Source organism: Pseudophryne corroboree, chromosome 3, assembly GCF_028390025.1.
Source record: "Pseudophryne corroboree isolate aPseCor3 chromosome 3, aPseCor3.hap2, whole genome shotgun sequence".
Classification (NCBI taxonomy): domain Eukaryota; kingdom Metazoa; phylum Chordata; class Amphibia; order Anura; family Myobatrachidae; genus Pseudophryne; species Pseudophryne corroboree.
Window position 1 is genome coordinate 689,762,279 of NC_086446.1, and position 15,348 is coordinate 689,777,626.

At 45.3% G+C, this 15,348-nt stretch overlaps 1 protein-coding gene across 1 annotated transcript in view; it reads left to right on the forward strand.

The window, feature by feature from the left end:
* Positions 1-15,348, forward strand: part of ADGRA1 (adhesion G protein-coupled receptor A1) — a 1,405,372-nt gene that overhangs the window by 113,757 nt on the left and 1,276,267 nt on the right. The window lies entirely within an intron of this gene.

A 15,348-nucleotide genomic window follows, 5' to 3' on the forward strand; every position in this document is an offset into this window, starting at 1 on the left:
TCCCCTTTGCGTGCACAAGGTGCCCCCGCAGCACCGGCGCCCTGTCCCCCAAAAAACCTGGGGGGGGGACACTAGTTAAAACTAGAAGCCTAATTCATGTTTGTACGCAATAGCAGACATTCATGCAAGTGAGCAATTATATCAGACTATATCGCAATGCGCATGCACTAGGGTGCTGCTGCGATCACATTCGCAATGTGGATATCATGGAAAAGTGATTGACAGGAAGGGACTGTTTATATGTGTTAACAGGTAGTTACAGGGAGTGGTGGCTAAAGCGCAGGCGTGTCATGACCGTTTTTTCGAGGCATGTATAGATGGGATCACGGTTATCTTAACTAGTTTTCTGCGCCTAGGCACAACATGATTTATTAGCATAAACCCTTCATCTATTGTTCTCAGCTGCAATACAATACAGAGAACAATACAGGAGGGGATTAAGTCATTATAGCAGGGGATTGAGTATGACTGGCCAGTCTCAGTTAATCCTATTAAAGGTCAAGATAAACGTGGACAGATCTGTATATGCAGTCAGCTGCAATCATGCATGCAGAGAAACATGGTGCCCACGTTGCTACTGCCGTGTCCGGTCTTGGCAGCCATATGGCTGCCCTAGCAGTTGACGTTCTCATTTATTGCGTATAGGCTGCAAATGTGTATGCAAATGAGTTTGCAATAGCTCCAGTGGGCGTCTCTCTTCATTCCTGGGTGACAGCTTCACTTGTTAACATTAGCAGTTCTGTAGCCCAGAAAATCGCAATTGCATGCAAACTTGAACTAGGCCCTAAATACTCAAGTACCTATTAAATAATATTTCCACTTCTTTTTTAAGCTGACTAAATAAATATATTAACCCTCCCACTGTACCTGTGATGAATTTTGGGGGTAATTCCAAGTTGATCGCAGCAGGATTTTTGATAGCAATTGAGCAAAACCATGGCCCTCATTCCGAGTTGTTCGCTCGCAAGGCGAATGTAGCAGAGTTACACACGCTAAGCCGCCGCCTACTGGGAGTGAATCTTAGCTTCTTAAAATTGCGACCGACGTACGCGCAATATTGCGATTACAAACGAGTTAGCAGTTTCTGAGTAGCTTCAGACTTACTCTGCCTGTGCGATCAGTTCAGTGCTTTTCGTTCCTGGCTGACGTCATAAACACACCCAGCGTTCGCCCAGGCACTCCCACCGTTTCTCCGGCCACTCCTGCGTTTTTTCCGGAAACGGTAGCGTTTCCAGCCACACGCCCCTAAAACGCCGTGCATCCGCCCAGTAACACCCATTTCCTGTCAATCACAATGCGAACGTCGGAGCGATGAAAATGCCGTGAGTAAACTTACTTTCATCATAGTAAAGTTACTTGGCGCAGTCGCAGTGCGAACATTGCGCATGCGCACTAAGAGAATTCTCACTGCGATGCGATGAAAATCTCCGAGCGAACAACTCGGAATGAGGGCCCATGTGCACTGCAGGGGAGGCAGATATAACATGTGCAGAGAGAGTTAGATTTGGGTGGGTTATTTTATATCTGTGCAGGGTAAATACTGGCTGCTTTATTTTTACACTGCAATTTAGATTGCAGATTGAACACACCCCACCCAAATCTAACTCTCTCTGCACATGTTATATCTGCCTCCCCTGCAGTGCACATGGGGGGTCATTCCGAGTTGTTCGCTCGCAAGCTGCTTTTAGCAGCTTTGCACACGCTAAGCCGCCGCCTACTGGGAGTGAATCTTAGCATAGTAAAATTGCGAACGAAAGATTCTCAAAATTGCGATTACACACCTCTTAGCAGTTTCTGAGTAGCTTCAAACTTACTCTGCATCTGCGATCAGTTCAGTGCTTGTCGTTCCTGGTTTGACGTCACAAACACACCCAGCGTTCGCCCAGACACTCCTCCGTTTCTTCAGCCACTCCCGCGTTTTTCCCAGAAACGGTAGCGTTTTTTCACACACTCCCATAAAACGGCCAGTTTCCGCCCAGAAACACCCACTTCCTATCAATCACATTACGATCACCAGAACGAAGAAAAAACCGTGAGTAAAATACCTAACTGCATAGCAAATTTACTTGGCGCAGTCGCACTGCGGACATTGCGCATGCGCATTCGCGACTAATCGCTCCGTTGCGAAAAAAAAAATAACAACGAGCGAACAACTCGGAATGACCCCCATGGTTTTGCCCAATTGCTAACAAAAATCCTGCTGCGATCAACTTGGAATTACCCCCATTGTACTCTGCAAGGGAGAAGATGCATGCGAGGCTTGCAACAGTGAACTATAATGTTAAGTACACAGTGTGTATTACACATTATACAATATATTGCCCAATCTTGCGATCTGCAACGGACCGCAACAACCATTGTAAAGTACACCTCCAAATCCTCTCAATTCATTGTTTAATGAATTGGGTGGTCGCATCATCATATCTGATGTGCTTCAGTATCGTTTCATTAAGCATGATATAATGTATTGTGTCATCATAATACTGCAGACCATGTAGCTTGCACGGCAGTGCGATATATCATTACATTGCCTCGCTGGGTCATTACATCACTGAGATATATAGCCAGTTTTCGGCTCATCAAGGTCCATATTATTTGGCAGTTTCAATTAAGTGGCAGGGCTGTACTTGGTGAGTGAAAAAGGGAAGAGAGATAAATTACCAACCAGTAAGCTCTTATCTGCCATGTTACAGGCTGTGTTTGAAAAATGACAGTTAGGAGCTGATTGGTTGGTACTCTAGCTTTCTCCACTGTATCTCTCTCCAAGGCTTAGTAAATCTGCCCCTATTCGAAAGTTTCAGCAGTTTACTAATGGTGTTTGGGATTTTCAAATGTCATTACTTTGGTGGGATGTAGGTTAAAGTAATCTGTATGGGTTAAAGCATTTTGGTTTATTGTTTCCAACCTATCATCTCACCAATTGCTCTTCTTGCACCATAGCTGGTAGAGGAATAGATATTGCATTACTGTGTATATCAGCGTCTCACCTAGGGTGTGACATTTTATAACTGCTCAATGCAAAGTTCCAACCAATAAATCATTAGTGATGAGCGGGTTCGGTTTCCGAGAAACCGAACCCACCCGAGCTTTACCTTATTTTACACGGGTCCGAGCAGACTCGGATCCTCCCGCCTTGCTCGGCTAACCCGAGCGCGCCCGAACATCATCATCCCGCTGTCGGATTCTCGCAAGATTCGGATTCTATATAAGCAGCCGCGCGTCGCCGCCATTTTCACACGTGCATTGAGATTGATAGGGAGAGGATGTGGCTGGCGTCCTCTCCGTTTATATACGAGACAGTTGATCTGATTGCTTTGCTTTGCTTGTTTATTTTACTATTGTGGGGAGGATTGGGGAGCAGCTGTTAGGAGGAGTACAGTGCAGAGTTTTGCTGATAGTGACCACCAGTTTTTTATCCGTTCTCTTCTCTGCCTGAAAAAAACGCTCCATACCATATCTGTGCTCAGTGTGCTGCATGATATATCTGTGCTGAGTGCTCACACTGCTTAATTGTGGGGACTGGGGAGCAGCTATAGCAGGAGTACAGTGCAGAGTTTTGCTGACAGTGACCACCAGTATACGTTTGTCTGCCTGAAAAACACTCCTGTGGCTTTTTTTTTTATACTAGTAGTTTAGCAGTTTGCTGACAGTGTCCACCAGGTCCATTATACTGTATATAGCAGTACGGTAGGCCACTGCTGTACCTACCTCTGTGTCGTCACTCATCATCCATAAAGTATACTATCCATCCATCTACATTGTATACCTGTGGTGGCTTTTTTTTTATACTAGTAGTTTAGCAGTCTGCTGACAGTGTCCACCAGGTCCATTATACTGTATATAGCAGTACGGTAGGCCACTGCTGTACCTACCTCTGTGTCGTCACTCGTCATCCATAAAGTATACTATCCATCCATCTACATTGTATACCTGTGGTGGCTTTTTTTTATACTAGTAGTTTAGCAGTCTGCTGACAGTGTCCACCAGGTCCATTATACTGTATATAGCAGTACGGTAGGCCACTGCTGTACCCACCTCTGTGTCGTCACTCGTCATCCATAAAGTATACTATCCATCCATCTACATTGTATACCTGTGGTGGCTTTTTTTTTTTTATACTAGTAGTTTAGCAGTCTGCTGACAGTGTCCACCAGGTCCATTATACTGTATATAGCAGTACGGTAGGCCACTGCTGTACCTACCTCTGTGTCGTCACACGTCATCCATAAAGTATACTATCCATCCATCTACATTGTATACCTGTGGTGGCTTTTTTTATACTAGTAGTTTAGCAGTCTGCTGACAGTGTCCACCAGGTCCATTATACTGTATATAGCAGTACGGTAGGCCACTGCTGTCCCTACCTCTGTGTCGTCACTCGTCATCCATTAAGTATACTATCCATCCATCTACATTGTATACCTGTGGTGGCTTTTTTTTTTATACTAGTAGTTTAGCAGTCTGCTGACAGTGTCCACCAGGTCCATTATACTGTATATAGCAGTACGGTAGGCCACTGCTGTACCTACCTCTGTGGCGTCACTCGTCATCCATTAAGTATACTATCCATCCATCTACATTGTATACCTGTGGTGGCTTTTTTTTTTATACTAGTAGTTTAGCAGTCTGCTGACAGTGTCCACCAGGTCCATTATACTGTATATAGCAGTACGGTAGGCCACTGCTGTACCTACCTCTGTGTCGTCACTCGTCATCCATTAAGTATACTATCCATCCATCTACATTGTATACCTGTGGTGGCTTTTTTTTTTATACTAGTAGTTTAGCAGTCTGCTGACAGTGTCCACCAGGTCCATTACACTGTATATAGCAGTACGGTAGGCCACTGCTGTACCTGCCTCTGAGTCGTCACTCGTCATCCATTAAGTATACTATCCATCCATCTACATTGTATACCTGTGGTGGCTTTTTTTTTATACTAGTAGTTTAGCAGTCTGCTGACAGTGTCCACCAGGTCCATTATACTGTATATAGCAGTACGGTAGGCCACTGCTGTACCTACCTCTGTGTCGTCACTCGTCATCCATAAAGTATACTATCCATCCATCTACATTGTATACCTGTGGTGGCTTTTTTTTTTATACTAGTAGTCTAGCAGTCTGCTGACAGTGAACACCAGGTCCATTATACTGTATATACCAGTACGGTAGGCCACTGCTGTACCTACCTCTGTGTCGTCACTCGTCATCCATTAAGTATACTATCCATCCATCTACATTGTATACCTGTGGTGGCTTTTTTTTTATACTAGTAGTTTAGCAGTCTGCTGACAGTGTCCACCAGGTCCATTATACTGTATATAGCAGTACGGTAGGCCACTGCTGTACCTACCTCTGTGTCGTCACTCGTCATCCATAAAGTATACTATCCATCCATCTACATTGTATACCTGTGGTGGCTTTTTTTTTTATACTAGTAGTTTAGCAGTCTGCTGACAGTGTCCACCAGGTCCATTATACTGTATATAGCAGTACGGTAGGCCACTGCTGTACCTACCTCTGTGTCGTCACTCGTCATCCATTAAGTATACTATCCATCCATCTACATTGTATAGCTGTGGTGCCTTTTAGTTGTGCGCATTAAAATATGGAGAACAAAAATGTGGAGGTAAAAAAAATAGGGAAAGATCAAGATCCACTTCCACCTCGTGCTGAAGCTGCTGCCACTAGTCATGGCCGAGACGATGAAATGCCATCAACGTCGTCTGCCAAGGCCGATGCCCAATGTCATAGTACAGAGCATGTAAAATCCAAAACACAAAAGATCAGTAAAATGCCTCAAAAATCAAAATTAAAAGCGTCTGAGGAGAAGCGTAAACTTGCCAATATGCCATTTACGACACGGAGTGGCAAGGAATGGCTAAGGCCCTGGCCTATGTTCATGGCTAGTGGTTCAGCTTCACATGAGGATGGAAGCACTCATCCTCTCGCTAGAAAAAAGAAAAGACTTAAGCTGGCAAAAGCACAGCAAAGAACTGTGCGTTCTTCGAAATCACAAATCCCCAAGGAGAGTCCAATTGTGTCGGTTGCGATGCCTGACCTTCCCAACACTGGACGTGAAGAGCATGCGCCTTCCACCATTTGCACGCCCCCTGCAAGTGCTGGAAGGAGCACCCGCAGTCCAGTTCCTGATAGTCAGATTGAAGATGTCAGTGTTGAAGTACACCAGGATGAGGAGGATATGGGTGTTGCTGGCGCTGGGGAGGAAATTGACAAGGAGGATTCTGATGGTGAGGTGGTTTGTTTAAGTCAGGCACCCGGGGAGACACCTGTTGTCCGTGGGAGGAATATGGCCCTTGACATGCCTGGTCAAAATACAAAAAAAAATCAGCTCTTCGGTGTGGAATTATTTCAACACAAATGCGGACAACAGGTGTCAAGCCGTGTGTTGCCTTTGTCAAGCTGTAATAAGTAGGGGTAAGGACGTTAACCACCTCGGAACATCCTCCCTTATACGTCACCTGCAGCGCATTCATCATAAGTCAGTGACAAGTTCAAAAACTTTGGGTGACAGCGGAAGCAGTCCACTGACCACTAAATCCCTTCCTCTTGTAACCAAGCTCCTGCAAACCACACCACCAACTCCCTCAGTGTCAATTTCCTCCTTACCCAGGAAAGCCAATAGTCCTGCAGGCCATGTCACTGGCAAGTCTGACGAGTCCTCTCCTGCCTGGGATTCCTCCGATGCATCCTTGAGTGTAACGCCTACTGCTGCTGGCGCTGCTGTTGTTGCTGCTGGGAGTCGATCGTCATCCCAGAGGGGAAGTCGGAAGACCACTTGTACTACTTCCAGTAAGCAATTGACTGTCCAACAGTCCTTTGCGAGGAAGATGAAATATCACAGCAGTCATCCTGCTGCAAAGCGGATAACTGAGGCCTTGGCAGCCTGGGCGGTGAGAAACGTGGTTCCGGTATCCATCGTTAATTCAGAGCCAACTAGTGACTTGATTGAGGTACTGTGTCCCCGGTACCAAATACCATCTAGGTTCCATTTCTCTAGGCAGGCGATACCGAAAATGTACACAGACCTCAGAAAAAGACTCACCAGTGTCCTAAAAAATGCAGTTGTACCCAATGTCCACTTAACCACGGACATGTGGACAAGTGGAGCAGGGCAGACTCAGGACTATATGACTGTGACAGCCCACTGGGTAGATGTATTGCCTCCCGCAGCAAGAACAGCAGCGGCGGCACCAGTAGCAGCATCTCGCAAACGCCAACTCGTTCCTAGGCAGGCTACGCTTTGTATCACCGCTTTCCAGAATACGCACACAGCTGAAAACCTCTTACGGCAACTAAGGAAGATCATCGCAGAATGGCTTACCCCAATTGGACTCTCCTGGGGATTTGTGACATCGGACCACGCCAGCAATATTGTGCGTGCATTACATCTGGGCAAATTCCAGCACGTCCCATGTTTTGCACATACCTTGAATTTGGTGGTGCAGAATTATTTAAAAAACGACAGGGGCATGCAAGAGATGCTGTCGGTGGCCCGAAGAATTGCGGGCCACTTTCGGCGTTCAGGCACCGCGTACAGAAGACTGGAGCACCACCAAAAATACCTGAACCTGCCCTGCCATCATCTGAAGCAAGAGGTGGTAACGAGGTGGAATTCAACCCTCTATATGCTTCAGAGGATGGAGGAGCAGCAAAAGGCCATTCAAGCCTATACATCTGGCCACGATATAGGCAAAGGAGGTGGAATGCACCTGTCTCAAGCGCAGTGGAGAATGATTTCAACGTTGTGCAAGGTTCTGCAACACTTTGAACTTGCCACACGTGAAGTCAGTTCAGACACTGCCAGCCTGAGTCAGGTCATTCCCCTCATCAGGCTTTTGCAGAAGAAGCTGGAGACATTGAAGGAGGAGCTAAAACAGAGCGATTCCGCTAGGCATGTGGGACTTGTGGATGGAGCCCTTCATTCGCTTAACCAGGATTCACGGGTGGTCAATCTGTTGAAATCAGAGCACTACATTTTGGCCACCGTGCTCGATCCTAGATTTAAAACCTACGTTGTATCTCTCTTTCCGGCAGACACAAGTCTGCAGGGGTTCAAAGACCTGCTGGTGAGAAAATTGTCAAGTCAAGCGGAACGTGACCCGTCAACAGCTCCTCCTTCACATTCTCCCGCAACTGGGGGTGCGAGGAAAAGGCTAAGAATTCCGAGCCCACCCGCTGGCGGTGATGCAGGGCAGTCTGGAGCGAGTGCTGACATCTGGTCCGGACAGAAGGACCTGCCAACGATTACTGACATGTCGTCTACTGTCACTGCATATGATTCTCTCACCATTGAAAGAATGGTGGAGGATTATATGAGTGACCGCATCCAAGTAGGCACGTCAGACAGTCCGTACGTATACTTGCAGGAAAAAGAGGCAATTTGGAGGCCCTTTATTCTACCTAAGTTGCCCTCCCTCCAGTGTGTACTCCGAAAGAGTGTTTAGTGCAGCCGCTCACCTTGTCAGCAATCGGCGTACGAGGTTACATCCAGAAAATGTGGAGAAGATGATGTTCATTAAAATGAATTATAATCAATTCCTCCGTGGAGACATTCACCAGCAGCAATTGCCTCCAGAAAGTACACGGGGACCTGAGATGGTGGATTCCAGTGGGGACGAATTAATAATCTGTGAGGAGGGGGATGTACACAGTGAAAGGGGTGATGAATCGGATGATGATGAGGTGGACATCTTGCCTCTGTAGAGCCAGTTTGTGCAAGGAGAGATTGATTGCTTCTTTTTTGGTGGGGGCCCAAACCAACCAGTCATTTCAGTCACAGTCGTGTGGCAGACCCTGTCGCTGAAATGATGGGTTCGTTAAAGTGTGCATGTCCTGTTTATACAACATAAGGGTGGGTGGGAGGGCCCAAGGACAATTCCATCTTGCACCTCTTTTTTCTTTCATTTTTCTTTGCATCATGTGCTGTTTGGGGAGTATTTTTTTGAAGGGCCATCCTGCCTGACACTGCAGTGTCACTCCTAGATGGGCCAAGTGTTTGTGTCGGCCACTTGGGTCGCTGAGCTTAGTCACACAGCTACCTCATTGCGCCTCTTTTTTTCTTTGCATCATGTGCTGTTTGGAGAGTATTTTTTTGAAGGGCCATCCTGCCTGACACTGCAGTGTCACTCCTAGATGGGCCAGGTGTTTGTGTCGGCCACTTGGGTCGCTGAGCTTAGTCACACAGCTACCTCATTTCGCCTCTTTTTTTCTTTGCATCATGTGCTGTTTGGGGACTATTTTTTTCAAGTGCCATCCTGTCTGACACTGCAGTGCCACTCCTAGATGGGCCAGGTGTTTGTGTCGGCCACTAGGGTCGCTTAGCTTAGTCACACAGCTACCTCATTGCGCCTCTTTTTTTCTTTGCATCATGTGCTGTTTGGGGTCTATTTTTTTCAAGTGCCATCCTGTCTGACACTGCAGTGCCACTCCTAGATGGGCCAGGTGTTTGTGTCGGCCACTAGGGTCACTTAGCTTAGTCACACAGCTACCTCATTGCGCCTCTTTTTTTCTTTGCATCATGTGCTGTTTGGGGACTATTTTTTTCAAGTGCCATCCTGTCTGACACTGCAGTGCCACTCCTAGATGGGCCAGGTGTTTGTGTCGGCCACTAGGGTCGCTTAGCTTAGTCACACAGCGACCTTGGTGCACCTCTTTTTTTCTTTGCATCATGTGCTGTTTGGGGACAATTTTTTTGAAGTTCCATCCTGCCTGACACTGCAGTGCCACTCCTAGATGGGCCTGGTGTTTGTGTCGGCCACTTGTGTCGCTTAGCTTAGTCACACAGTGACCTTGGTGCGCCTCTTTTTTTCTTTGCATCATGTGCTGTTTGGGGACTATTTTTTTGAAGTGCCATCCTGCCTGACACTGCAGTGCCACCCCTAGATGGGCCAGGTGTTTGTGTCGGCCACTTGTGTCGCTTAGCTTAGCCATCCAGCGACCTCCGTGCAAATTTTAGGACTAAAAATAATATTGTGAGGTGTGAGGTGTTCAGAATAGACTGAAAATGAGTGGAAATTATGGTTATTGAGGTTAATAATACTATGGGATCAAAATGACCCCCAAATTCTATGATTTAAGCTGTTTTTTAGTGTTTTTTGAAAAAAAACACCCGAATCCAAAATACACCCGAATCCGACAAAAAATTTCCGGTGAGGTTTTGCCAAAACGCGTCCGAACCGAAAACACGGCCGCGGAACCGAACCCAAAACCAAAACACAAAACCTGAAAAATTTCCGGTGCACATCACTATAAATCATGCACACTTTCTTGTAACAACAGTTCCTCTCATTTCTGACATATCGTTAAATATTTCAGTTGAATGTCGTAGAATAAGAGAGCTTTGTGGATAATTGCAGACTGTTCCTAAGAAGCCAAAATGGTTTCTTATAGCTTCCAGAGTGAATTGCATGAAAAATGGAAATATTGGAAGTACTTTTCACTTACATTAAAGAAGACAGGGCCTCCGTGGCATTGACCCTGGCTGGTCAGCATATCTGTACTTGAATTTGAAGGTTCTTATTGTAGAATACAGTTATTTTAAAGGAAAAATAGAGCTAGGCAGGGCCAGATTAAGCCTTGGAGGGCCTGGGGCACATAAGACTGGGGGGCCCTGACAAAGGGGGGTGTATATTAGATTGTTCATACCTCCCAACATGACCCGTTCCATGAGGGACAAAATACTCTCTACCTGGACTTCCCTCTTAATATATGATTGGTGTCACTTGTGTTGAACTATTTAATTGTTAAGAAAGGTAAAGTACTTCAACAGAGGTGATTGCAATCATAAATTAAGAGGGAAGTCCAGCAGGTAAAGAGTATTTTGTACCTCCTGGAATGGATCATCCTGGGAGGTATGGATTGTGTATATTAAATTTAAACTAATGGTGCATATTAAGTTTAAACTAATAGTTTTATAATGCCAGGCTACTGTTTATAGCTCCACCTATTTGAGAGACAACTATTTTATAAAGTTTTCTTATAGTGGAACAAAGACAACGTAAACAACCTTAAAATACACCTAGAAAAATAAAAGCTATCATTTATAGTGCAAAAATGCAATAGCAGCAGCCTCTGTACTAATTACACCCTGGACAGGACTCAGGAGGACTCTCTGTGTGTCTCACTAGACCCAAATGTTCTCATTAGATTACTCAGGACCCAAACACCAAGGCGAGGAGGAGGAGAAGCTGGGATCCCTGGGTCACTTACAGCTCCCTACCCCCCCACCACCACCTTCTCTATCCTCTGGTTGGGAAGCTCCATTGGTAGCTCATGACACCTGATACTCATGTGTCTTTCCTGCACTGCATACTGCCCTGCTCACATTCTGGCTGCTGTACAAGAGGGAGAGCTAATGATGTCAGTGTGCTCTGGCCGGAGGGCCCTCTGACAGAGGGAAGCCTGGGGTACAGTATGCCCTGTGCCCCCACCTTAATCTGGCTATGGAGCTAGGTAATAAAATTTTGCAGTGTTTGTAGTTCTGGACTACATTTTAATGATCTTTCTAGAGCAGTGTTTCCCAACTTCAGTCCTCAAGGCACAATAATACCCCTTTCAGAAATAATTACCTGGTTACAATCTAGCTTGGACCTGGGACACAGAGCATGTTGAAGCTGGGGCTACTCCTTTCAAACATGAGTGACAACCTTGGTTATTCCTGGGTCGTCACCCTTGACACCGGACCCAGGTCTTCCAGTGACCAGGATCTTCCGACATTCAGTGGAAACAGAATAGAATAGAACCAACTTACTTACATATTTTCTTTTATTTTGCCATTAAAAATTAAAGTGTTTGACCTTATACACATTGGATCTTATGCAAAGTTGAACATAATGTCCATACTGTATGTTAGCTCTTATGATTAAGATTTAAAGTAATGTACACCTGTATTGAGTTGTGTAAATGTGACTATAATGTAGTTTAGAAATAGTATAGAACTATGTTGGTGTGGCCAGTGCGATGCCCATTACACTATCAGTCATAAGCTCTGGACAGTTTAATTTACATAGTGGACCTTTGAGTCTCTCTCAACCCAATCTCACCGTGGACTTGTGGATTTTTGTACGTGCCCCTGTGAGTCTGGGGGTATTGTAAGTGTAACATACAGTATACTGTAATTGCACTTATTGGTGCTGCAAGTCGAGTTGGGGATTGAGCTCTACATGTAAAATCAGGATCTGTAGGCCATGCAGTGACTCAGGTTATGCCACAATTTAGCCAATCGCATACCTCCCAACTTTAATGGTCCATAGGTTCGGATCTATGCATGGCATATGCGTGTGTGTTTTGAAAAAGGGGGTGTGGCCTTGGGTGGGATAGGGCCTGGTCTTGTGTGAGTGGGCACGGTCTCGCATCACTGACGCGTTTCTGACATTTTGGGGATGTGCCCATTGCTCTGCTCAGGGATCACTTGCTGTTTTGCAGAGCAGTGGGTGATCCAGGGGTCCCCCAACTCCCTCCCCCCCCCCCACCTGTGGGACACTGCAGCCCGTGGGTGGGACAGAGGGACAGTGTCCGAATAGCGAGACTGACCCGTTGGAATCTGGACAGTTGGACGGTATGCAATCAGTTCTGACTCATGCTTTAAAGTGGTAGGCCATTATTTAGAGGCACTGTCTTGAGAAAAACAAAACAGTGGTTATACTTCTAGGTGCCTATTTGAACTTTATTCTTCTCTATTTATAAAGCTTAATTATAAGTAACCTATATGAGTTAGAAAAAAGCATTCTGGCTTATTGTTTCCAATCTATCATCTCATCGATTACTCTTCTTGCACCATAACTGATAGTGGGATAGATACAGTATTGCATTACGTGTATATCAACATCTCACCTAGGCGTGACATTGTATAACTGCTCAATACAAAGTGCCAACCTATAAATCATGGACACTTTCTTGTAACAACAGTTCCTCTAATTTATGACATATCATTAAATATTTCAGTTGAATTCTGTAGAAGAAGAGAGCTTTGTGGATAATTGCAGACTGTTCCTAAAAAGCCGAAATGGTTTCTTATAGCTTCCAGATCTCCCCACTAATTAAGCACATTTTTTATTCATTTGGAAATAATTGACCAAATTAAGCAGTACGAGATAAAAAGTGGAAATTTCTGAGTGTATTGCATGAAAAATGGAAATATTGAAAGTGCTTTTACCTTACATTTATGATAAGACAGGACCTCCAGGGAATTGACCCTGGCAGGTCAGCATATCTGTTCTTGCATGTGAAGTTCTTATTGTAGAAGACCGATATCTTAAAGGAAAATAGAGCTAGGTTATAAAATTTTGTAGTCTGTATTGTTCTGAACTGCATTTTAATGATTTTTGTAGAGCAGTGTTTCCCAACCTCAGTCCTCAAGTCACACTAATGCCCCTTTCACACATGGGTGATGACCCGAGTTATTCACAGGTCATCACCCTTCACCCCGGGCCCAGATTTTCCAGTGACCAGGGCCTTCTGGTATTCAGTGGGTGCTTGCAGATGAAGTCACCACCAAGTGCTAATGTCCCCAACCTATCAATTTCTTTTAGACATGACCTGGGTCATCAAGTCCTGGTCGTACCTTTCAGATCTAAGCCGGGTCTTCTGCCAGGGTTGCAAGTCCTGGAAAAAAACCCTGATAGCGATCAGAGTCATGGACCCGGAACTGTCAACCTGGGTAGAACCTTTCAGGCATAAGCCGGACCCGGGTCGCGTTTATGTGCAAAACCCCAGGGGCAAAATTTACTATTGTTCGATTTTGATTTAGAATGGCTTTTGGCATTCTCTTTCAATTTGATTTCTATTTGATTTGGATTAAATAGATTTACTAAAGACCAAATCGAATGTCAAATCGATTCTAAAACCAAATTCAACTCACATCCCAACAGAAATCGGATTTCTGAAAAACATTGATGTTTCCCCAAAGCCCAACATAAAATCCCCTAATTTTCTAAAATTCGATTTGCAAATCGATTTGAAATCGAACTCAAAATCGAACCTCAAATCCCCAAATTTTTAGAATGATGTTAAACATTCAATTTTGGTTCTAAACACCATTCTAATGGCAGGAAATTTATGACTTTTTAAGTACCCAAAAGCATGTGGGGCAGTGTGGAAGTAGTAATAATGGATGTCCAAGGTTATCATATGTTGTACACCCACCTGCACAATGCAAATCACCACCTGACTGAGATAACCCTGGAGGATCAATCAGAGAACCATCAGCAGCTTCATGAGTTGAATAGTGCACATATTTATACTTAAAGACATCATACTTATTCTGTGAATGTGCAATAGATAGCACCAGAGCACAATATTGGGCTAGATGATATAATCAACACAGGGGTACCCCACAAATAACATAAGGACTCTGTAACATCGTATTCCACATCACTTTGTTCACCTTCTTATGCAATAGACCCAGGGCCGGTGCAAGGTTTCTCGTCACCCTAGGAAAAACTTCAGCCTGCTCGTAACCCCCGGCGACCAAAAGCACACACCAGTTCCCATTCTCCAGCCCATCATACACATTGAAACCAGGTGGAGCACGCCGTTATACACATTGCACCAGGTAGAGCACGCCGTTATACACATTGCACCAGGTAGAGCACTCCGTTATACACATTGCACCAGGTAGAGCACACCGTTAAACACATTGCACCAGGAGGAGCGCGCCGTTATACACATTGCACCAGGTAGAGCACGCCGTTATACACATTGCACCAGGTAGAGCACACCGTTATACACATTGCACCAGGAGGAGCACGCCGTTATACACATTGAACCAGGTGGAGCACGCCGTTATACACATTGCACCAGGTAGAGCACGCCGTTATACACATTGCACCAGGTAGAGCACGCCGTTATACACATTGCACCAGGTAGAGCACGCCGTTATACACGTTGCACCAGGTAGAGCACGCCGTTATACACATTGCACCAGGTAGAGCACGCCGTTATACACATTGCACTAGGTAGAGCACACCGTTATACACATTGAACCAGGTGGAGCACGCCGTTATACACATTGAACCAGATGGAGCACGCCTTTATACACATTGCACCAGGTAGAGCACGCCGTTAAACACATTGCACCAGGTAGAGCACGCCGTTATACACATTGCACCACGTAGAGCATGCCGTTATACACATTGCACCAGGTGGAGCACGCAGTTATACACATTGCACCAGGTAGAGCACACCGTTATACACATTGCACCAGGTAGAGCACACCGTTATACACATTGCACCAGGAGGAGCACGCCGTTATACACATTGCACCAGGTGGAGCACGACGTTATACACATTGCACCAGGTGGAGCACGCCGTTATACACATTGCACCA